General features: G+C 50.4%; 1 protein-coding gene across 1 annotated transcript in view; it reads left to right on the plus strand.

The window, feature by feature from the left end:
* SRP68 (signal recognition particle 68) overlaps positions 1-25,533 on the plus strand; it is a 124,826-nt gene that overhangs the window by 38,427 nt on the left and 60,866 nt on the right. The window lies entirely within an intron of this gene.

The raw sequence follows: 25,533 nt of genomic DNA on the forward strand, positions 1-25,533 counted from the left end.
GCTCCATTGGGAGACGCAGACAATTGGGTGTATAGCTTCTGCCTCTGGAGGCCACACAAAGTATTACACTTTAAAAAGTGTAACCCCTCCCCTCTGCCTATACACCCTCCCGTGGACCACGGGCTCCTCAGTTTTATGCTTTGTGTGGAAGGAGGCACACATCCACTCATGCATTCTCATACATAGTTATGTCGGATGGAAGAAAAGACTACCCCGATGGGGCCCCCGGCATGTTCCCTTCTCACCCCACTATGTCGGCGGTGCTGTTAAGGTTGAGGTACCCATTGCGGGTACGGAGGCTGGAGCCACATGCCGTCTCCTTCACCATCCCTTATGCGGCTCTGGGAGAAGTGGGATCCTGAGCGGTCATCCATTTGCTGGGACCGTGCTCCATCCGCAGCCCCTGGAGGAACCTGCTGGACCGGAGCCTCTTCAACCCCAGGGACCGGGCCCTGCAACGTGAAGGTACTCTGTGTCCCCATGGGGGGACTGTACAGGGGTCGCACCTTCTTCCCGGAAGCCGCGGTAGTTGAATCCGTTGTCTTTTCGGCGGACTTCCGCGCCGACCGTGCCTGCTTTTCGGGCGCGGTCTCAAATTTAGTCCCCGGCTTTGCCGCGGCCTAGTTGCGAAAAATCCCGCCCCCGGGCCTGCCTGTCAGGGGGAAGGGCGGGATTACCGACATGACGTCGGATGTGAGGGCTGGAGCATCTTGCATGTCTCCCTCCCCCCTCATTGACCACTGTGGGGACCCCAGATTCCCGCTCTTTGCTGGCGCCGCCCTCGGCCCCACTCCTCCCCTGAGAGCTCCGGCGGCCATTTTTGGCATTCTGCCGGTGGATGCTTCTCAGTGACAAAGCTCTGCAGCTCCGGGGGATCCAGGACAGGGAATCTGGAGGACACACTCAGCTCGTTAGCGGTCGGTAAGCCACACCGGTCACCCGGTGCTGGTCCCCCTAGGGTGCCGGAATAGATACATATATATATATATATATCTGTTCGGACAGGCTGTATACCCTTTTCCCATATACCCTCAGTGGTCACTCTCCTAAGAGACAACAGCATGTCGTCCACAAGGAGCAAAGCTACTAAGGCACAGATTTTTTTCGCAGCCTGTACCTCTTGTGGGGCTATGTTGCCTGCGGGGTCCACCTACCCTCACTGTGATCAATGCTCGACTCCTGCCACGCTTGCTCAGCCGGAGACTAGGGCACTTGTGGGCCCCTCGGCTCATGTAGATCCCCCTGCTCCCCCTGAGCAGGCTGCAGGGACAGAGTCACCGGCCTTGGCCTCTTTCGCTGAGAAACTCTGTCACTTTCTCAATCCATTGCACAGTCTATGGACAAATGGTCATCTAAGCTCCTTGAGGCATTGCAGTCCAGACCGGGCCCTTCACAGGCTCCGGCCCCTGTTAGCTTGTCTCCTCCAGGCCCTTCTCGGTCCGCGCTGCAGCGCGCTCCCAGGTTAGCCCCTAGGTCCCAGGCGGAGGACTCCTGCCCAGACCGCAGTCCCAGACCGGCTAAGCGGCCTCGCTGGGACTCTTCCCCGGCCTCCTCCCGCTGCTCTGGATCTCAGCTTGAGGGCTCTCAGGAAGACGAGGCGGACGTGGGAGCTCAGGGCTCTGACCCTGACTTCGCCCTTAACCTTGATACACCTGAGGGGGACGCCTTAGTTAATGATCTTATCTCGTCCATCAACCAGGTGTTGGATCTCTCACCCCCGCCTCCTGCTGTAGAAGAGTCGGCTTCTCAGCAGGAGAAACACCAATTTCGTTTCCCCAAACGTACGCGCAATACGTTTTTTGATCATTCTAACTTCAGGGACGCTGTCCAGAAGCCCAGAGCGGTCCCGGACAAGCGCTTTGCTAAACGGCACACTGACACGCGTTATCCCTTTCCACCTGAAGTCGTTAAGGGCTGAGCACACTCTCCCAAGGTGGATCCTCCAGTCTCTAGATTGGCTGCTAGGTCCGTTGTGTCTGTTGCCGATGGCTCAGCCCTGAAGGATGCCACTGACAGACAGAGCTCTTGGTGAAGTCTATTTATGAGGCCACGGGCGCGTCTTTCGCCCCGGCCTTTGCGGCTGTGTGGGCTCTCCAAGCAATCTCGGCTTGTCTGACTGAGATTAATGCTGTCACACGGAATTCTGGTCCGCATGTTTCTTCCTTGACCTCTCAGGCATCAGCTTTTTCGTCCTACGCCATGAACGCCGTCCTGGACTCCACTAGCCGTACGGCTGTAGCATCTGCTAACTCCGTGGCAGTCCGCAGGGCCATGTGGCTGCGCGATTGGAAAGCAGACTCTGCTTCCAAAAGGTTCTTAACTGGTTTGCCTTTTTTCTGGCGACCGTTTATTTGGCGAACGATTGGATGAGATTATTAAGGAATCCTCGGGAAAGGACTCCTCCTTCCCCCAATCCAAACCTAAGAGACCTCAGCAGAGAAAAATCCAATCGAGGTTTCGGTCCTTTCGTCCCTCCGCCAAGCCCCAATCCTCTTCGTCCAACCGGCCGGAGAAAGGCCAGAGGAACTCCTATGCGTGGCGGTCCAAGTCACGCCCCCAAAAGGCCGCAGGAGGCACTGCCTCCAAGACGGCCTCCTCATGACTCTCGGCCTCACCTAGCCACATCCTCGGTCGGTGGCAGGCTCTCCCGCTTTGGCGACGCCTGGTGGCCACACGTTCAAGACCGATGGGTGAGAGACATTTTGTCTCATGGTTACAGGATAGAGTTCAGCTCCCGACCTACGGCTCGTTTCTTCAGAACCTCCCCACCCCCCGCACAGGCTGACGCACTTTTTCAGGCAGTGGACGCCCTAAAGATCGAAGGAGTTGTGATTCCCGTTCCCCTTCAGGAACGTGGTCGCGGTTTTTACTCCAACTTGTTCGTGGTGCCAAAAAAGGACGGGTCATTCCGTCCCGTTCTGGACCTCAAACTACTCAACAGACATGTGAGAACCAGACGGTTTCGGATGGAATCTCTCCGCTCGGTCATCGCCTCGATGTCACAAGGAGACTTCCTAGCATCGATCGACATCAAGGATGCTTATCTCCATGTGCCGATCGCACCCGAACATCAACGTTTCCTGCGTTTCGCCATCAGGGACGAACACCTCCAGTTCGTGGCATTGCCTTTCGACCTGGCGACAGCCCCACGGGTTTTCACCAAAGTCATGGCATCCGTCGTGGCGGTCCTGCACTCTCAGGGCCACTCGGTGATCCCCTACTTAAACGATCTCCTAGTCAGGGCCCCTTCTCGGGTGGCGTGTCAACAAAGCCTTACCGTCACTCTGGCCACTCTCCAGCAGTTCGGGTGGATCATCAATTTCCCGAAATCCAAGTTGACGCCGACCCAATCACTGACTTACCTCGGGATGGAGTTTCATACCCAGCCAGCGTTAGTCAAGCTACCGCGGGACAAACAGCTTTCTCTGCAGGCGGGGGTGCAATCACTTCTTCGGAGTCAGTCACACCCCTTAAGGCGCCTCATGCACTTCCTGGGGAAGATGGTTGCAGCTATGGAGGCAGTGCCGTTCGCACAATTCCATCTACGACCACTCCAATGGGACATTCTTCGCAAATGGGACAAGAGTGCGACATCTCTCTTTCCCTTGCAACCAAAACATCACTTCAGTGGTGGCTCCTCCCCACATCTCTGTCAGGGAAAATCCTTTCTACCTCCAACCTGGGCCGTGGTCACCACGGACGCGAGCCTGTCAGGTTGGGGAGCAGTTTTTCTCCACCACAGGGCTCAAGGAACCTGGACTCCGATAGAATCGTCCCTTCAGATCAATATCCTGGAGATAAGGGCAGTATATCTAGCCCTATTGGCTTTCCATCGGTGGCTGGAGGGCAGGCAGATCCGAATCCAGTCGGACAACGCCACTGCCGTCGCCTACGTCAACCACCAAGGCGGCACTCGCAGTCGTCAAGCCTTCCAGGAAGTCCGGCGGATTCTGCAGTGGGTGGAAGCCACAGGCTCCACCATCTCCGCAGTTCACATCCCGGGTGTAGAAAATTGGGAAGCAGATTTTCTCAGTCGTCAGGGCATGGACGCGGGGGAATGGTCTCTACACCCAGACGTGTTTCGAGAGATCTGTCACGGCTGGGGAACGCCGGACGTCGATCTCATGGCGTCACGACACAACAACAAGTTCCCGGCCTTCATGGCACGGTCTCAGGATCACAGAGCTCTGGCAGCGGACGCTTTAGTCCAGGATTGGTCGCAGTTTCGACTGCCTTATGTGTTTCCCCCTCTGGCGATGCTGCCCAGGGTACTACGCAAGATCAGGTCCGACTGCCGTCGCTCCATTCTCGTCGCTCCAGACTGGCCGAGGCGGTCGTGGTATCCGGATCTGTGGCATCTCACGGTGGGTCAACCGTGGGCACTTCCAGACCGCCCAGACTTGCTGTCACAAGGCCCGTTTTTCCATCTGAATTCTGTGGCCCTCAACCTGACTGTGTGGCCATTGAGTCCTGGCTCCTAGCGTCTTCAGGGTTATCTCAGGATGTCATTGCCACCATGAGACAAGCCAGGAAGCCAACGTCCGCCAAGATCTATTACAGGTCTTGGCAAATCTTCCTATCCTGGTGCGCTGATAACGGTTTTCCTCCATGGCCGTTTGCCTTACCCACATTCCTTTCATTCCTACAATCTGGAATGGACAAGGGTTTGTCCCTCGGCTCTCTCAAGGGCCAAGTATCGGCGCTCTCCTTGTTTTTTCAAAAGCGTCTAGCTAGGCTTCCGCAGGTCCGCACGTTCCTGCAGGGGGTCTGCCACATGGTCCCACCTTACAAACATCCGTTGGAACCTTGGGATCTTAACAGGGTCCTGACGGCTCTTCAAAAGCCGCCTTTTGAGCCGCTGCGGGATGTCTCTCTCTCCCGTCTTTCGCAGAAGGTGGCCTTCCTGGTGGCGGTCACATCACTTCGGAGAGTGTCTGAGCTTGCAGCGCTGTCATGCAAGCCCCCTTCCTGGTTTTTCACCAGGATAAGGTGGTTCTGCGTCCTGTCCCGGAATTTCTTTCTAAGGTGGTATCCCCTTTTCATCTAAATCAGGATATCTCCTTGCCTTCCTTTTGCCCTAATCCAATTCACCAGTGTGAAAAGGATTTGCACTCTTTGGATCTAGTGAGAGCACTCCGGTTCTACGTGTCTCGCACGGCGCCCCTGCGCCGTTCAGATGCGCTCTTTGTCCTTGTCGCTGGCCAGCGTAAGGGCTCTCAGGCCTCCAAGTCAACCTTGGCTCGGTGGATCAAGGAACCGATTCTCGAGGCCTACCGTTCTTCTGGGCTTCCGCTCCCTTCAGGGCTGAAAGCCCATTCTACCAGAGCCGTAGGTGCGTCCTGGGCATTGCGGCACCGGGCGACGGCTCAGCAGGTGTGTCAGGCAGCTACGTGGTCTAGTCTGCACACTTTCACGAAGCACTATCAAGTGCATACCTATGCTTCGGCAGACGCCAGTCTAGGTAGGCGAGTCATTCAGGCGGCGGTTGCCCACCTGTAAGAGGGGGCCGTTTTCGGCTCTTTTTATCGAGGTATTCTTTTACCCACCCAGGGACTGCTCTTGGACGTCCCAATTGTCTGGGTCTCCCAATGGAGCGACAAAGAAAAAGGGAATTTTGTTTACTTACCGTAAATTCCTTTTCTTCTAGCTCCTATTGGGAGACCCAGCACCCACCCCTGTGCCCTTTGGGCTGGTTGTTCTTTTGTGTACACATGTTGTTCATGTTGAATTGTTCTTTTGGTTCATGGTCTTCAGTTCTCCGAACATCTTTCGGCTTGAATTTACCCTAGACCAATTTATAAGTTTTCTCCTTCCTGCTTTTGCACCAAAACTGAGGAGCCCGTGGTCCACGGGAGGGTGTATAGGCAGAGGGGAGGGGTTACACTTTTTAAAGTGTAATACTTTGTGTGGCCTCCAGAGGCAGAAGCTATACTCCCAATTGTCTGGGTCTCCCAATAGGAGCTAGAAGAAAAGGAATTAACGGTAAGTAAACAAAATTCCCTTTTTTTCACTTTATAAGGCACACTTTTGTTTTGGGGGAAAGTAGGGGGTGCGTCTTATAATGCGAGTATACGGATTATATACTGCAGGGTCCAGGGGAGGTGGGGGCCGCTCTGGCGCCGTGCTGGAGGCTGGTAGAGGCAGGTGACAGCTGTGGGCAGCAGCGTTAGATCTCCTGCTTCCGCTCATATAATATGCGCACACAGCCGCTATCCATCACCGTGGTGCTGAAACCGCACCGTACTGATGGGCTGGGGGAGCGGCACATATTGTATCTGCCTGTGTTTCCCTTTGATCGCACATGCCCCCCTGTGTTAGCTATGGCCCCCATGCTGCTGCCCATAGTAAAATAAAAAACTCTTTCCTTACCTCCTCCTGCGTGTCTCCCCGGTCTCCCTCCTGCTGCTGTGATCAGGCACGCAGAGATATCTCTCGGCTGTGCCGATCACATGAGCGCACCGAGAACCAGGAAGTAGGAAGTGCAGGAGACAAGAGGAGCTCAACCCCACTGAGGGAGACCCGAGGCAGGACAGTGCTGGAGAAGGTAAGGAAAGAGTTTATTTTACTAAAAGCAGCAGCATGGGGGCGATATCTAACACAGGGGGCCGTGTGCCAGCCACAGGGGGGCAGTGTGCCAGCCATAGAGGACATGTGGCATTACTGGGGGATGTGTGCCAACACAAGGGCGCTATATTCAATATAAGGTGGCCATATCCAGATTAAGTGGGCTAATTTTAGGATGGGGGGGCTATGAGGGACATATACCCTATATGATTTGTTAGACGTACACTGGCATTATAAGACTCACCCCATTTATTAAAAAATTCTCTATTCCTTCACCAAATTTGGGGGAGCGTCTTGAAATCAGGTGCATCTTATAAAGCGAAAAACACAGTGTGTGTAATTGTATGTATGTATATGTGTGTGTGTGTGTATATGTGTATATTTATATATATATATATATATATATATATATATATATATATATATATATATATATATATATATATATATATATATATAAATATATATATATATAAATATAAAATTTATTTTAAAATAAATACATATTTGAAATAGATCGAACTTTTACGAATAAAGCTATCAAAATGTAAATTAATCCAATTGGTAAACAGTGTAACAAGATGAAAAATCAAAGTGCCTGGATTGTGTTGTGTTTTTTGTTTTTAGACACCACAACAACACAAACTGTAATAACAGGTGATCAAAGCATCACATCTACCCCAAAATGATGCAAAAATTAATTTTTCATTTTTTTTTACACCTCTTAAATAAAACAAATTATGCATGTTTGGTATCTCCATAATTGTACTATGCTGCATAATCCTATTGCCAGGTAATTTTGACCTTCAAAATGAATGCTGTAATTAAACCCAAAAATCAATTATGGAATTGCGCATTTTTTTTTTATTTTTCACCAATCTTTGGAATATTTTTTCCTGATTTACGGTGCAACACATGATAAAATGTCCAAAAGTACAATTCGTCCCTCAAAAAACAAGTTCTCGCATGGCTATGGAGACTGAAACGTAAAAATATTACGGCTCTTGGAATAATGGGAGAAAAAAAACAAAACCGCAAAAATTAAAAATTACCCCATCCTTAAGGAGTCAATAATGGTCGTTAGTAAAACGGTTTTCTGTCTTCTGTTTATAGTCACGCTTTGGGCTTTAATCCCCTTCACTTTGCTAATGTTTCTGGTTAATGTCTAATGTATTGTTTCTGATTTCCAATCTGTTGTAAAGCTATAACTCCCATAATGACCTGTTAACTAAAGACTGTGAGCTTGATGGGACAACCCGTCCTGACATCCTATAAGAGCATATGACCGTCATAGAGGGATCCTCCACTTACTGTAGAGTGCAGCTATTCTGTAACTTTGGCTCAGCATGGCCTTTTGGAGTTGTAGTGTACTGTGTGAACATAGGAAACCTTTGTTTCCCTCATCTGTTGTCAAGACGTCCCCATACACAAATGGTTGTCTGATTCCATCTGAAATCAGCTGTTTTGGACAACAAAATGTGTGACTAGCTTAATAGTAGAGTCATCTCTGGCATGTCCGTACATTACATGATTTCTTATTTGAAAAGCTGGAATGTAACAACTCAATTATGGCTGCTCAGTTGGATATTTATGGATGACTAGAAGGTAGCCAGATTCTACGCATCGGGTATTCTAGAATTTACGTATTGTGTAGTTAATGTATGATTTTTGTTTTATATATATATATATATATATATATATATATATATATATATATATATATATATATATATATATATATATATATATATATATATAATATTATACATATGCTGTTGTGTGTAGTTACCAAGTGTTTGTAGGGCGCTGTACATGTTCTGGGTGTTGTCTGGGTGTGGCAGGGGGTGAGAGCGGTGTTTGTGTGTTGCGTTGTGTGTGTTGCGTTGTTTGTGGAGCGCTGTGTGTCTGTAGCGTTGTGTGTGTGTGTTGCGCGGTTTGTGTGGTTGTGGGGTGTGTGTGTGTGTGTTTTTGGGGGGAGGTATGTTTTGTGCAATGTTTGTGTTGTGCGGTATGTGCATTTGTTTGTGTGTTGGGTGTTGTGTGTGTGTGCGGCGTTGTCTGTGTGTGTGGGTGTCTGTGTAGGGCGGTATTTGTGGTTCCCAGTGTGTGTGTGGTGTGTTGTGCAGTGCGTGTGTGGCGGGGTGTGTGTGTGTGTGTGTGTGTGTGTTTTGGGGGAGGTGTGCACCCCCCATCGTGCTCCATCCCCCATGCTGCGCACCCCCCATCGTGCTCCATCCCCCATGCTGCGCACCCCCTATCGTGCTCCATCCCCCATGCGCACCCCCCATCGTGCTCCATCCCCCATGCTGCGCACCCCCCATCGTGCTCCATCCCCCATGCTGCGCACCCCCCATCGTGCTCCATCCCCCATGCTGCGCACCCCCCATCGTGCTCCATCCCCCATGCTGCGCACCCCCCATCGTGCTCCATCCCCCATGCTGCGCACCCCCCATCGTGCTCCATCCCCCATGCTGCGTACCCTCCTTCGTGCTCCATCCCCCATGCTGCGCACCCCCCCATCGTGCTTCTTCCCCCATGCTGCGCACCCCCCATCGTGCTTCATCCCCCATGCTGCGCACCCCCCATCGTGCTTCATCCCCCATGCTGCGCACTCCCCATCGTGCTCCATACCCCATGCTGCGCATTCCCCATCCATCCCCCATGCTGCGCACTCCCAAACGTGCTCCATCCCCCATGCTGCGCACTTCCAAACGTGCTCCATCCCCCATGCTGCGCACTCCCAAACGTGCTCCATCCACCATGCTGCGTACCCCCCATCGTGCTCCATCCCCCATGCTGCGCACCCCCCATCGTGCTCCATCCCCCATGCTGCGTACTCCCCATCGTGCTCCATCCCCAATGCTGCGCACTCCCCATCGTGCTCCATCCCCCATGCTGCGCACTCCCCATCGTGCTCCATCCCCCATTCTGTGCACTCCCCATTGTGCTCCATCCCCCATGCTGCGCACTCCCCATCGTGCTCCATACCCCATGCTGTGCACCCCCCATCGTGCTCCACAGTCACACATTACAGTATACACGCACACATCTGATCGCATACACTCACACCCCACTTCTGCCTGTGCCCTCCGGTGTGCGGTCCCAGCAGCTGTGCTGCACGCAGTGCTCCTCTGCCTTCTGCCGACACTCACACATCCGATCGCATACACGCACACATCCGATCGCATACACGCACACACACATTGACGATATTGCACATACGCGCTCACACTCACAACATCCGGAGATACCACATGCTTCCGGCCATGTGATCCTCCGGCAGGTCCTGGAAGGTCACTGCACGCACAGTATCAACGCCGAGAAGCAAGCGATATCACTGGATGTTGTGAGTGTGTGGATGCGATCTGATGTGTGTGTGTGTGTGTCTGTTCTTATGTGTGTGCGTGTGTGTGTGTTCCGCCGCTGCAGGACCTTGATGCGCTCACCTGGGAGCCGGTGTACGCTGGTAACCATGCTACACAATATTACTCGATGTGTACCATGGTTACCAGCGTAGCCCGCCCCCCGCTCGCACGGGAGCCCACACCAGAGTACAGCGGCAACCCCAGCAATGCGAGGGTATGTGTTGGCTGGGTTGGCGGCGTACGCGGATGTGGGCTCCCGGGGGTAAAGCACTCACCTGGGAGTCGGGGCTCCGTGTCGTTTCGGGGAATGCGTGCGGGGGGGCGGGGCCAGAGCGAGCGTGCAATGCGTGAGGGGGCGGGGCCGAGTTGCCAATGCGTGCAGGGGGCCTGGGCTAGCGGCCAATCCGTGCGGGGGGCGGAGCCATGGCGAGCGGCCAATGAGACGCTTGTCGCGGTAAGGACACAATTTTGGAGCAAGACAGACAAAATAAGGCAATTATATATATAGATTGCGTTTTCCCTTGGTGATAATTACTTGAGGTAAGACAAGCTTGCCTGGCTTCTGTTTAAAAAGTGATTTTGTTTGTTGGCCTGTCTCTCATTAAATGCTATCTTGGACTGCTCTTGATGATCTATATTTAGGATAGGTAATCATTAGCATAGTCTTGGTTATATCCCCGAAAGTAGGACCCCCCCCGAAAGTAAGGCAGGGTGGGGGTTTCGGGGGGGTCCGCCAATGTAGGGCACCCCCCGATTGTAAGGCAGGGTAGCGGGGGGGCCGGGGAATGTAAGGCCGCCTATGGGTGGTGGTCGCGGCGTAATGTAAGGCCGCATATGGGTGGGGGTCCCTGGGGAAAGTACAGGAACTTACCGCTGCCGCTGTTCCCTCGCTCCATCCAGGCCTTCTCCAGTCTCGTGCCACCCGTGGTCCGCCTCCGGTGAATGGCCCTCGCAAGGCTCCCTGCTGGCCATCAGCTCGAGCTGTGATTGGCCAGTCAGCCGGCTCGCAGCTGATTGGCCCTCAGCTCGAGCTGCGATTGGCCAGTCAGCCGGCTCGCAGCTGATTGGCCCTCAGCTCGAGCTGCGATTGGCCAGTCAGCCGGCTCGCAGCTGATTGGCCCTCAGCTCGAGCTGCGATTGGCCAGTCAGCCGGCTCGCAGCTGATTGGCCGAAATCAGCCGCGACGTCACCGCCTGCAGGCTCGCTCCGATTTCGGTAAGTTCCGAAACTCTGTGTGTGTGTGTGTGTGTGTGTGTGTACGGTATGTGTATGGGTGCCGTATGGGGCTGTATGTGTCAGTGTGTGTGTGTGTGTGTGTGTGTGTGTGTGTGTGTGTACGGTACCGGTACGATATGTGTGTGGGTGCCGTGTGGGGCTGTACCGGTACCGTATGTGTCAGTGTGTGTGGTGGCAGAGTGGGGGGCAGAACCACTGTATGGGGAGGCTGCAGGGGGGAGGATGGGGTGGATGCCGGATCTCAAACAATGGGGAGGCTGCAGGGGGGAGGAAGGGGTGGATGCCGGATCTCAAACAATGGGGAGGCTGCAGGGGGGAGGAAGGGGTGGATGCCGGATCTCAAACAATGGGGAGGCTGCAGGGGGGAGGATTGTCATTTTTTTTCCAATGTAAGGCCTCCCCCGAAAGTAAGGCAGGGTGGGACTTTTGGGGGTAAAATTAATGTAAGACAGGGCCTTACTTTCGGGGAAACACGGTACAATAGAAATTATCAGTCATGGGTAGAGATGGGCAAACCTCCAGATGTTGGGTTTCAGCCAGGCTTAAAAAAAAAAAAAAAAAATAGTCCAGACAGGACTTGAACCCAAATATGAGCTTGGACACCGAACCCCATATAAGTCTATGGGGGCCTGAACATGTCTATTGTAAAATAGTGTTAATAAGGGCTAGGGGGCTGTAAACCAGGAGAATTATACTTATCGAGTCTCCAGTGTGGCTGTCAATACTTCCGGGTCCGCTCATTAACCCTCATACATATTCGCTGCTTTCACCATCCACCCTCTGTGACAGCATCTGTGATTGGTTGTGGAGTGTACAAATTAAATGAATTGGGAAAAAAATGGCCTAGGGTTCCCCATATATTGATACCAGCATATAGATAAAGCAGACACCTACAGGCTGCAGTCCCCAGCTGTGCCCATTATCTTGGCTATGTATCAAAATATGAGGGGACCCCATGCAGGTTTTTTTTTCTTATTTTAATTACATTTTTTAAAAAATGTGCGGTCCCCCACCGCACCCACAATTTTGATACCCAGCCAAAATAAAGCAGACAGCTGGGGGCTGGTATTCTCAGGCTGGGGAGGCCCATGGTTATTCCTCCCCAGCTAAGAAATAGCAGCCCGCAAAGGCCCCAGATTTGTTGGATCCTTTAGATGCACTTAACCCGATTCGTCCCGATTGCCCTAGTGCGGTGGCAATCGGGGTAATATAAGGGGTTAATGACAGCTGTGATTTGTCAAAAAAATGGTAGCTTTCATCAAGCCCAAGTTTAGTAATTGTGAAGGTTCTATAAGACCCCCTTCATTACTATCACACGCAAGCAGGTGGAGGAATCCTCCAAAATCCAGCTCACCATGTACACTTGGAAGTCCTTTTAGATGGTGCACGGAAAATCTCCAGCCAAGAGGTTAGCACAAAAATTCAGCAATCCGGCACGGCATCTTCATAAATAAATGAATTTTATTGATCCATTAAAATCCAATAAAACGGACAACGCGTTTCGGGGACACCCTTGTTCACGATCCGGGTAATATAAGGGGTTAATGACATCTGTAATTTGTCAAAAAATGGTAGATGTCATCAAGCCCAAGTTTAGTAATTGGGAAGGTTCTATAAGAACCCCCTTCATTACTAACCCTGTAAGTAAAAAAATAAACACTAAGCACACAGAAAATCCTTAATTAAAAAAACAAAACCAAACACCACCTTTCTCGAACTTATTAACTCTTAAACACCCTTGCAGGCCCAACGTAATCCACAGACATGACGTCCTACAATGATTCTGGCTTGCTACAACTGAGGTCGCAGTGCGCTGTCACATTAGAAAACGTGACCGCTCACTGCCGTAACAGGGACATACTGACGGAGAGCAGCAGTGATGTCACAGCTGGAGGGTCTAAAACGCACCAAAACCGCATCAAAACACATGAGGTTTTGGTGTATTTTCTTGCCAAGAGATGCAGATTTAGTGCAGAAATGTCTGCATCCAACTACTCAAAGTGCACACATTGCCCAATCTGGAATTGAGTTCAATGATTTGAACTGAGGTGAGGTTACTGCCAGGGTGTCCCTGATGATGCCACAGTGAGTGGTCACGTTTTATAATGTGACCGTGCACCAGGGCCGGCGTCAGCACCCGGCATACCCGGGCAAATGCCGGGGCCCTGGAGAGCGGGGGGGGCCCACTCGGCCTAGTCAGTTCTGGTGCCGCTTGGCCGGGGCCCACTCGCCTTAGTTCTGCTGCCCCCGGGCAGAGTTCCAGGGACCGCAGTCCTCGGCAGGAATCTGCGGCGCAGTCCCTTTAAGGCATGCAGACTTCCTGGTTTGAACTTCATCTGTGGGTGGAGCTACCGACCGGCGTCCTGCTCAGTCCCACAGATGAAGGAGGTGCAGTGCCATCCAGCGATCCCCAGCACAGCACTTCTTTCCGGCGCTGTGTGGGCCCCCTCCCCACCGTGATCGAGCAGTATGTGCCCTCCCCACCCCCCGACTTATGGGCACCGGTGAGCTTAATGGGCTTCGACACCCCCCCCCCGAGCCGTTTGTGCCCCCCAGAGCCACGTGTGTGGGCCCCCCAGAGCCACGTGTGTGGGCCCCCCAGAGCCACGTGTGTCTCTGTATGTATGCAGCAGTCAGAGCTATGTGTGTCTGTATGTATGTAGCAGAGCTATGTGTGTCTGTATGTATGTAGCAGAGCTATGTGTGTCTGTATGTAGCAGAGCTATGTGTGTCTGTATGTATGTAGCAGAACTATGTGTGTTTGTATGTAGCAGAGCTATGTGTGTCTGTATGTAGCAAAGCTGTGTCTGTATGTAGCAGAGCTGTGTGTATGTAGCAGAGCTATGTGTGTCTGTATGTAGCAAAGCTGTGTCTGTATGTAGCAGAGCTGTGTGTATGTAGCAGAGCTATGTGTGTCTGTATGTAGCAAAGCTGTGTCTGTATGTAGCAGAGCTGTGTGTATGTAGCAGAGCTATGTGTGTATGTATGTAGCAGAGCTGTGTCTGTAGCAGAGCTGTGTCTGTAGCAGAGCTGTGTCTGTAGCAGAGCTGTGTCTGTAGCAGAGCTGTGTCTGTAGCAGAGCTGTGTCTGTAGCAGAGCTGTGTCTGTAGCAGAGCTGTGTCTGTAGCAGAGCTGTGTCTGTAGCAGAGCTGTGTCTGTAGCAGAGCTGTGTCTGTAGCAGAGCTGTGTCTGTAGCAGAGCTGTGTCTGTAGCAGAGCTGTGTCTGTAGCAGAGCTGTGTCTGTAGCAGGGCTGTGTGTGTCTGTCTGTAGCAGGGCTATGTGTGTCTGTCTGTAGCAGGGCTATGTGTGTCTGTCTGTAGCAGAGCTATGTGTGTGTCTGTCTATATGTATCCAGCAGAGCTGTGTGTGTGTCTTTCTATATGTATCCAGCAGAGCTGTGTGTGTGTCTTTCTATATGTATCCAGCAGAGCTGTGTGTGTGTCTTTCTATATGTATCCAGCAGAGCTGTGTGTGTGTCTTTCTATATGTATCCAGCAGAGCTGTGTGTGTCTTTCTATATGTATCCAGCAGAGCTGTGTGTGTGTCTTTCTATATGTATCCAGCAGAGCTGTGTGTGTGTCTTTCTATATGTATCCAGCAGAGCTGTGTGTGTGTCTTTCTATATGTATCCAGCAGAGCTGTGTGTGTGTCTTTCTATATGTATCCAGCAGAGCTGTGTGTGTGTCTGTATGCATGCATGTATGATGTGTATCTATGTATGTCAGTGTATATGACTGTATAGATGTGTCAGTTCTATATGTATTTTTGTGAGTTTGTCTTTAAATATGTATGTGTACGTATGTGTGTGTCTGTGTGGATGGGGCCCACAAAAACCTGGAGCCGGCCCTGGTGTCCACTGTGACTTTTCAGATGTAGCAGAGCCAAGATTGTCGTCAGACGTCGTGTCTGTGGATTACGTCAGACCTGCAGTGTGTTTTGGAGGTTAATAAATTGGAGAAAGAATGTGCTTTTGTTTTTTAAATCAGGATTTTCCTCTGTTTGGTGTTTTTTCTTTTTACATACACAATTAGTAATGGGGGGCTCATAGACCCTTCCCCATTCATAACCTCGGGTTAGATGACCGCTGTCATTTTTTGATAAATCACAGCTGTCACTAACCCCTTTGTATTACTGCAATTGCCACCGCACCAGGGCACTTGGGATGAGACGGCTAAAGCGCCGGCATTGGCGCATCTAATGGATGTGACAATTTTGGGGCGGTTGCGGGCTGCTATTTTTTGAGGCTGGGGAGGCCCCAATAACCATGGGCCTCCTCAGCCTAAGAATACCAGGTGTCGGCTTTATCTTGGCTGGGTATCAAAATTGGGGGGACACCGCAAGCCATTTTTTAAAAATTTATTTAAATAATTAAAAAAAAAAAAAACACTCCATGGGGTCCCTTGAATTTTGATACACAGCCAAGATGACGCGCTTAGCTGGGGGCTGTAGCTGACCCCGAACTTTACATTTCAGGTATGTCCATCACTAGTATTGGGTTATACATTGACCCTCACTTTTTTGTCAAAGTTTCTGAGATATCTCACTAAAATAAAAACTAGTGAATATAATGTTTTTGGACATTGCCCTGCCAGTGGCTTAAAACAAGAAAAAAATCAACATTGATGATCTCATGATGATGAGGTGCTTAATGACTCCCAGGCAAAATGGTTGCCCAGAAAGACCTTCAGGCAGCTAATATTTCTGATCATACCGTGTAGCCTCCTGAGCACCGTGACTTTCTTGACTCTCACCCACTACATTACATAAAATGTGTTGCATAAAACTGCTTTTTATTTTTTTTATTTTTTCAGAATACATAACATTTTTAGAGCATTTAGCTGCGCATTTGCCCATGTGTAATCACAGTAATCACTGAAGATCGGACCCTGGTTTGTTTACTGACCAAAGCCACATAGTAGAGTAATATAAAGATAACGCACAACACTGGATTTATATAGAAGCACTTACAGGTCCGCTGCATAATCCATTACCTATGGAATGTGGCCACTCTTGAATGTTCAACTTATGAATGCTCATTGCGTAGAAGTGCACACATTAAGGAGAAGTACAAAACCATTTGAGTTTTTCATTTTTTCCCTTAGATGGAGGATATATTTTTTTTTCTGTAGCTGAGAGCATTAATGTGTGCTTTATATATGACACTCCTGTCTATAAATTCACGCGTTGATGTTTTATGGTCCTACACAAGCCTTGCGATTAGTACAAGAAGCCTGAATAGCAGTAATGTGTGCCTACATGGTATATACTTTTCTAATTATTGAATATTTCACACCATTTTCTAATCACTTAGGCTGTCTTTATATGTTGCAATTTGGCTGCAGTTTTTTTCTGCCACCAAAACCTGCTCTCTTCACTGTAAAGACAGCGGCTTCCGAAAAGCAGGTTTTGCTGGGGGGGGGGGGGTTGCTGCTTTTTTTTTTTTTTTTTTTCTGCGTTTCTTTTGGTGTCGCATCTTTCCACTTTATCATTGCTTTCAATGGCGGAAAAAATGCTGAAAGAATTGTCATGCTTCTTCTTCCAAAACCACAGCGGTTTTGCATTTGTCAGGAACAAAAAAAAAAGCAAATGTGTGCATGAGATTTCTGCATTCTCATAGCCTTTGCTGGTACTGTAAAGTGCAAGAAAAAAACCCAGCAAAAATGCAATGTGTGAACATAGCCTTGCAGTGACAATTGAGTAGTGTGATCTTAGTGGGGTCACCAATTGCTGGGTGCCGTTAGGTTATCATGGCAGTTTGGGGGCCTGCAGGACCACCCCTACCACCACTTTCTTGGGGTACTTCTGTTATTCTGGTATATCTCCATAGGAAACTGTGATTTCTTTGTCGCTCCATTGGGAGACCCAGACAATTGGGTGTATAGCTATTGCCTCTGGAGGCCACACAAAGTATTACACTTAAAAGTGTAAGGCCCCTCCCCTTCTGGCTATACACCCCCAGTGGGATCACTGGCTCACCAGTTTTGTGCTTTGTGCGAAGGAGGCAACACATCCACGCATAGCTCCACTTTTTAGTCAGCAGCAGCTGCTGACTATGTCGGATGGAAGAAAAGAGGACACATATAGTGTCCCCAGCATGCTCCCTTCTCACCCCACTGTATGTCGGAGGTGTTTGTAAGGTTGAGGTACCCATTGCGGGTACGGCGGCAGGAGCCCACATGCTGATTCCTTCCCCATCCCTTTTTACAGGGCTCTGGGTGAAGTGGGATTTACCGGTCTCCAGGCACTGAGACCGTGCTCCATCTACAGCCCCTGGAGAAGATGCTGGATGGAGCGGAGTACATCAGGGACATGGCCCTGCTTCCTTAAGGTACTCTGTGTCCCCGTGCATTTGGCGCTCACACCGCAGCATGCTGGGTGTTGTAGTGCGCCGGGGGACATCAGCGCTGCGGCGCCTGTGCCATGGCCTCATTCAGCTTTGCTGAAGCAGGCTCACTTATGGGAATTGGTCGCGCCGGCCGCTGGGACTGCGGCGCGGCTGGCACTTGTAGTGCGCCGGGGACTTCAGCGCGGCCTGCGCTTTTACGGCGGCCGCGCTGATAACTAGAGTCCCCGGCTTTTGCGGCCTGCTTCCGTTCGTTCCCGCCCCCAGACCTGCCAGTCAGGAGAGGGGCGGGACGCTGGCCACTTCCAGGAATCGGTCGCGCCGGCCGCTGGCAGCGGCGCGGCTGGCACTTGTGGTGCGCCGGGGACTTCAGCGCGGCCCGCGCTTTTACGGCGGCCGCGCTGATAACTAGAGTCCCCGGCTTTTGCGGCCTGCTTCCGTTCGTTCCCGCCCCCAGACCTGCCAGTCAGGAGAGGGGCGGGACGCTGGCCACTTCTATGAATCGGTCGCGCCGGCCGCTGGAACTGCGGCGCGGCTGGCACTTGTGGTGCGCCGGGGACTTCAGCGCGGCCCGCGCTTTTACGGCGGCCGCGCTGTTAACTCGAGTCCCCGGCTTCTGGGCCTAGTCTCCCTTCGTTACCGCCCACAGCCCTGACAGTCAGGGTAGGGGCGTGACGCTGCATAGAGCAGAGCTGAGAGCTGGAGTATGTTTTGCATACTCCACCCCTCTCACTGTGTGCACTGTGAATCCGGATTCCCGCACTTTCTCAGGCACGCCCACGGCTTCCTTCTCTACAAGGACACCGGCAGCCATTAGTGTCAGTTTCTGTACGATACAGAGACAAGTGTGGAAGACCCTGGCATTCTGATAGTCACACAATCGCTGTAACAGGCGTTAAGCAGCACCTGTGGTGCTAACCCCACTAGTGCAGAAGTGCACTTATAGATATGCTTGTACTATATACATTGCACTGTTTGGTCGCACGTTGTATATACCCTCCTGGATTATGCGGAGGAGTTATCAGCATATTCTCTGTGTAAAACAAAGGTGCAGAACCACATGTTTTTCTATACAGCTGGTACAGCATGTACGGCTATACGGCCGGCAGGTACATAGACTCCCATTGTATGCACTAATGGCCAGGGGATGAGGACGGTGTCTGCAGTATTTACTGACAGTTTTTCTGAGACTATGGCTATGATACTAGAAGCCTAGCAGTCCGGACATGTCTCTCACAATATGGGCACTGTTGAATCATTGATCCATGGCCCCCCTCAGTGTGAATAACTAACAGCTCCGGGAATGTCACACGCATCCCAGAGTCACGGCTCTGCACGGACGTCAGTCCCAGACAGCCTAAGTGGGCTCGCTATGAGCGGCCTCGGTTTCATCAGGGTCCTAACAGAAGGACTCGCTGTGTAATGAGGCGGAAGTAGCGGCTCAGGATTCTGATCCTGAGACCGCTCTCAATCTGGATACACCTGATTGTGACGCCATAGTAAATAATCTTATAGCGTCCATCTATAGAATGTGGGTTATTTCTCACAGCTCCTCCAGTGGAGGAGTCAGCTTCACGTATTTTTCTGGACCACTCTGCTTTCAGAGAGGCAGTCCAGGAACACCACGCTTATCCAGATATGCGCTTCTCCAAACGGCTTAGGATACACGTTATCCCTGTCCCCTGACTTGGTCAAGGACTGGACCCAATGTCCCGAGCGGCATCCTCCAATCTCCAGGCTTGTAGCTAGATCCATAGTTGCAGTGGGAGATGGAACTGCAAACTCAAAGATGCCACTGACAGACAGATGGATCTCTGGTCGAAAGCCATCTATGAGGCTGTCGGCGCACCGTTGGCTCCGGCATTCTCTCCCTTGGGGCACTCCAAGCTATTTCAGCTTGTCTTACACAGATTGACACGGTTACACGTACATCTGTGCCGCAGGTGGCATCCTTAACCTCTCAAATGTCTGCATTTGTTTCTTACGCGAGACCGACTGTTTGGTGAGCGTTGGATGTAACCATCAAACAGTCCAGGGGTAAGGATTCATCCTTTCCTCAGCCCGGACACAACAAACCCCAACAGAGCAAGAGGCAGTCGGGGTTTTCGGCCTTTTCGAGGCTCGGGCAGGTCCCATTTTTCCTCGTCCAATGTGGACTCAAAAGGATCAGAGGAGCTAAGATTCTTAGCGGGCTCAGTCTCGCCCAAAAAAGCGACAGTCTGAAAACCCGCTTCCAAGGCGGCTTCCTCATGACTTGCGGCCTCGGTCGGTAGCAGGCTCTCCCGCCTTGGCGATATTTAGCTGCCATAGGTCAATGACCATTGAGTGTGAGACATTCTGTCTCACGGGTACAGGATAGAGCTCACTTCTCGTCCTCCAACTCGATTCTTCAGAATTTCTCCACCTCCCGGCCGGGCCGCTGCTCTTCTGCAAACAGGGTGCACTCTATAGGCAGAAAGAGTGATGACCCCCGTTCCTCTTCAGGAACAAGGTCACGGTTTTTACCCCAAATTCTTTGCGGTACCTATAACAACGGGCCGTTCCGTCCCGTTCTGGATCTAAAAATGCTCAGCAAGCTCGTGGACACCAGGCGGTTCCGGATGGAATCCCTCCGCCATGTCATCGCCTCAAGGTCCCAAGGATATTTCCTAGCATCATTAGGCATCAAGGATGCTTATCCACACGTGCCGATTGATCCAGAGCACTAGCGTTTCTACGCTTCGTTATAGGAGACGAACACCCTCTGTTCGTAGCTCTACCTTCCGGCTAGCGACAGTCCAACTGGTCTTCGCCAAGGTCAGGGCAGCAGTAGTCACAGTCCTGCACTCTCAGGGTCACTCTGTGGTCCCGTATTTAGACGATCTACTTGTCAAGGCACTCTCTTAGGAAACATGCCAACACTGCCCGAACGTTGCGCTGGAGACTCTCTAGAGTTTTGGGTGGATCATCAACTTTTTAAAGTCAGATCCGACCCCGACCCTATCGATAACATATCTAGGCATAGAGTTTCTTACTCTCTCAGCGATAGTGAAGCTGCCGCTAGACAAACAGCATTCACTACGGGCTGCAAGCTCTTCTTTAAGAACCAGTCGCACACATTGACACGCCTCATGCACTTCCTACGTAAGATGGTAGCAATGGAGGCAGTTCCTTTCGCGCAGTTTTACTGCGTCCACTACAATGGGACATTCTCCGCCAATGGGACGAGGAGTCGACGTCCCTCAACAGAGTCGTCGTTCTTTCTCAGGCGGCCAAGGAATCTCTACGGTGGTGGCTTCTTCTCACCTCTTGGTCAAAAAGAAGGTCCTTCCTATCCCCGTCCTGGGCGATAGTTACGACAGACGCGAGTCTATCAGGGTGGGGAGCAGTTTTTTCTCCACTACAGCGCTCAGGGTACGTGGACTCAGCAAGAGTCCACTCTTCAGATCAATGTTCTTGAACACAGAGCAGTGTATCTTGCCCTACAATCCTTCCAACAGCGGCTGGAAAGCAAGCATATCCGACTTCAGTCGGACAGCTCCACAGCGGTGGCATACATCAACCACCAAGGAAGAACGCGCAACCGGCAAGCCTTCCAGGAAGTCCGGCAGGTTCTGATGTGGGTGGAAGACACGGCATCCACCATATCCACAATTCACATCCCAAGTGTGGAAACTAGGAAGCTGACTTCCTAAGTCGCTGAGGTGTGGCCGAAAGAGTATGGTCTCCTCACCCGGACGGGTTTCAGGAGATCTGGCGCCGCTGACAGAGGCCGGACGTCGATCTAATGGCGTCACGGCACAACAACAATGTGCCAGCTTCATGGCACGGTTTCACAATCATCGAGCTCTGGCGGCAAACGCCTTAGTTCAGCATTGGTCGCAGTTCCAGCTACCTTAGGTGCCACCTCTGGCATTGTTGCCCAGAGTACTGCGCTAGATCAAGACCGACTGCGGCCGCGCCATCCTCGTCGCTACAAATTGGCCGAGGATGTTGTGGTACTCGGTTCTGTGGTGCCTCACGGTAGGCTAACCGGGGGCACTACCAGACCAATCAGACTGGCTGTCTCAAGGGCCATTCTTCCATTTGAATTCTACGGCCCTCAACCGGATGGTGTGGCATTGAGTCCTGGAACCTAGTGTCGTCAGGATTACCTCAGGACGTGGTTGCCACCATGAGACAGGCTAGCATACCAACGTCCGCCAAGATTGACCACAGGACGTGGAAGATGTTCTTATCTCGGTGCTCGGCGCAGGGTGTTTCTCCCTCGCCGGTTGCATCGTCTATGTTTCCTTCCTTCCTGCAATCTAGGTAGGAAAATGGGTTGTCGCTCAGTTCCCTTTAGGGACAAGTCTCAGCGCTATCTGTATTTTTTCAGAAACGACGACTTCCTCAGGTACGCACGTTCCTACGGGGAGTTTGTCTTCTCAGCACTCCGTACAAGCGGCCGTTAGAGCCCTGAGATCTGAACAAGGTTCTAATTGCTCTCCAGATGCCGCCTTTCGAGCCTTTGAAGGATGTCTCCCTTCCCGTTTTTCACGGGAAGTGGCCTTCTAGTAACGGTCTCGTCTCTTAGGAGAGTTTCCGAGCTAGCAACGCTCTCATACAAACTCCCTTCCTGGTCCTTCACCAGGACAGGGTAGTTCTGCGTCCGGTTCCGGAATTTCTCCCTAAGGTGGTATCCCATTTTCATATCAATCAGGATATCACCTCACCTTCTTTGTGTCCTCGTCCAGTCCATCAATTTCAGAAAGATTTGCATCTGTTGGTTCTGGTGAGAGCACTCAGGTTCTACTTCCCGCATGGCGCTCCTGCGCCACCCGGATGCACTCTTTGTCCTTGTCGCTGGTCGGCGTAAACAGTCGCAAGCTTCCAGATCCACCCTTGCTCGGGGGCTCGAGGAACCAATTCTTGAAACCTACAGTTCTACTGGGCTTCTGGTTCTCTCAAGGCCGAAGGCCCATTCTACCAGAGCCGTGGGTGCATCCTGGGCATTACGGCACCAGGCTACGGCTCAGCAGGTGTGTCAGGCACCCACCTGGTCGAGTCTACTTACTTTTACCAAGCATTATCAGATGCATACCTACGCTTCGGCAGACGCCAGCCTAGGTAGATAAGTCATTCAGGCGGCGGTTGGCCACCTGTAGGAGAGGGCCGTTTGACGGCCCTATCATGAGGTATTCTTTTACCCACCCAGGGATTGCTTTTGGACATCCCAATTGTCTGGGTCTCCCAATGGAGCGACAAAGAAGAAGGGAATTTTGTTTACTTACCGTAAATTCCTTTTCTTCTAGCTCCAATTGGGAGACCCAGCACCCGCCCTGTTTTCTCGGGGTTTTTCTGTTTTTTCGGGTACACATGTTGTTCATGTGGTATGGTTCAGTTCTCCGATGTTTCCTCGGATTGAATTGGTCTTTAAACCAGTTATTGGCTTTCCTCCTTCTTGCTTTGGCACTAAAACTGGTGAGCCAGTGATCCCACTGGGGGTGTATAGCCAGAAGGGGAGGGGCCTTACACTTTTAAGTGTAATACTTTGTGTGGCCTCCAGAGGCAATAGCTATACACCCAATTGTCTGGGTCTCCCAATTGGAGCTAGAAGAAAAGGAATTTACGGTAAGTAAACAAAATTCCCTTCTTCTACACACGGCAAAGCAGAAGATCACATCTTAATGTATCAAGCAATAATTTACTACTTTTACAAAAAATAAAAAAGGAAATAAATTTGAATCACTCCCTCTTTCCTCATCCAATATACAGAAATTAAAAAAAAATATATTCTGCATTGTGGAGGCCATGTACCATGAGAGGGACAGGGTGGCATAGTTGGGGGGGGGGGGGGGGTAGGGGGATTCGCAAGGATTACAGTGAGGGGCAGCTCTTTGAGGGACAATACAAGGCTTCTTTAGGGTACAGCATGGCTGATTATTTTTATTCAGGCAGCTTTATGACACTGGTATTGTATATATGTATGTGTGTGTGCGCATATATATATATAATATATATATATATATATATATATATATATATATTATTTGTTTTATTGAAAACTGTTCGTTGTGCACGTTGAGTATTTGCAAAAACTTCTGCACCATTTCTGCATTTCTTGGCAGGAAAAAACAGTGCAAAAACGTGTTGTTTTTTATGCGTTTTTGCATGCATTTTTCTGTTGAATTCAATGGGTAAAAAAAAGTTGAAAGAATTGACATGCTGCAAATAATTTTCTGTACCTAATCTGCAAGGAGAAAATACTCAACATATGCACTACACTTCAGGTTTCTCATTGACTCTGCTGGCATCAGATTTTCCTTGCAGTTTTGTGACAAATCTGTACTCAAAAACACAACACATTAAAAAATGCACTGTGTGCAAACAGCCTTGCACAGTAAACACATGTATTCTGAAAGACTTCTTCAGAAGTAGGAAATAAAGTACAGAAATATGCATTGTTCTTAAACGGGTATATATAAAGGAGCTGCTCAGGTACCCCTATCATTTGATACCGTGCTTCCCTGAAAATAAGATTTACCCAGAAAATAAGCCCCAGCATGAATTTTCAGCATTTTTTTTTTACATAAGGCTTAAATAGAAATTAAACACCAATACCACAACTAGTATGGAAGGCTATATGAATTAACAATAGCAGCACCAATTATTAACAACAAGCAAGCCAATATCAGAAAAATCAATAATTCTTTACTAATAAAATTTTATAAACACATAAAACCCGAATGGACCACCCCAAATGACGGATGGTATTGATATGGGGAGCCAGCACCCACAATACAGATTTAACAGTTTTGTAATTATAGTTGTATAGTTAAATCCAATCTGCGTTGGATTCCTGGACGAAGCAGGAGTCCTGGACGAAGCACGCCTGTTGCGAAACGCACGTCAGTGTGAGGGGACGCCGCACCACTTTTGGCATTGGATCGGCTGCCTGTTGGTAATACTGTTTGCGATTTGAATGATTATCTATTTCATCTCTATACATATGGATATTTTTTATTTGTAACATATAACTTTATAACAGACAATGTCTTCCTCTGCCACATATAGTTAACTCAGATTGGATGTAACTATACAACTATTATTACAAATTGTTAAATCTGTATTGTGGGTGCTGGCTCCCCATATCAATTCCATCTGTCATTTGGGGTGGTCCATTCGACTTTTATGTGTTTTTTATAAAATTTTATTGATAAAAAATTATTGATTTTTCTGATATTGGCTTGCTTGTTGTTAATTGGTGTTGATAAAGCTTAAATAGAAGCCGTACCCCAAAAATAAGCCTTAAGGGCCATTTACACGCTGCGACATCGCTAACGATATATCGTCGTGGTCATGGTGTTTGTGACGCACATCCGGCGCCATTAGCAACATCGCAGCGTGTAACACCTATGAGTGACCTTAAACGATCGCAAAAGATGCAAAAATCGTTGGTCTGTGATACGTCGTTCATTTACCATAAATCGTTGTTTGTCGTTCCTGGGGCAGCACAAATCGCTATGTGTGACACCGCAGGAACGAGGAACAACCTCGTACCTGCGGCCGCCCGCAATGAGGAAGGAAAGAGGTGGGCGAAATGTTCGTCCCGCTCATCTCCGCCCCTCCGCTTGTACTGGACGGCTGCCGTGTGACGTCTCTGTAACGCCGCACGAACCGCCCCCTTAGAAAGAAGTTGGGAGAGGCGGAGGAGGGGAGCGCTAGTAGGACAAGATGAGGGAACACGCAAGACCAGAGCCGAGTATTTGCCAAAACAGAAAATATCAATGGCGGCGCTGCAGCAGGATTGGCTATGTAATAAGGCCAGGGGGAGTCGAAATCGAGACCCTGAGGAACACCCTCCCCAAAGGTCAGGGAGAGGCCAAAAACCCTGGGAGGTCCAAAAAAGGTAAGCCATCTCTGCAGGAAGCCAGCCTACAAAGCAAGAGCGTGAAACCGGCTCTGCAGGATAGTGGGCCCGCAGAGCATGGTCTTGACAGGAAGGACACCGTTCACTCGTACACAGGCATGGAGGGTGCTGGATACAGAACCAATCCACTTAA

Source organism: Anomaloglossus baeobatrachus, chromosome 5 (genome assembly GCF_048569485.1).
Source record: "Anomaloglossus baeobatrachus isolate aAnoBae1 chromosome 5, aAnoBae1.hap1, whole genome shotgun sequence".
Classification (NCBI taxonomy): Eukaryota; Metazoa; Chordata; class Amphibia; order Anura; family Aromobatidae; genus Anomaloglossus; species Anomaloglossus baeobatrachus.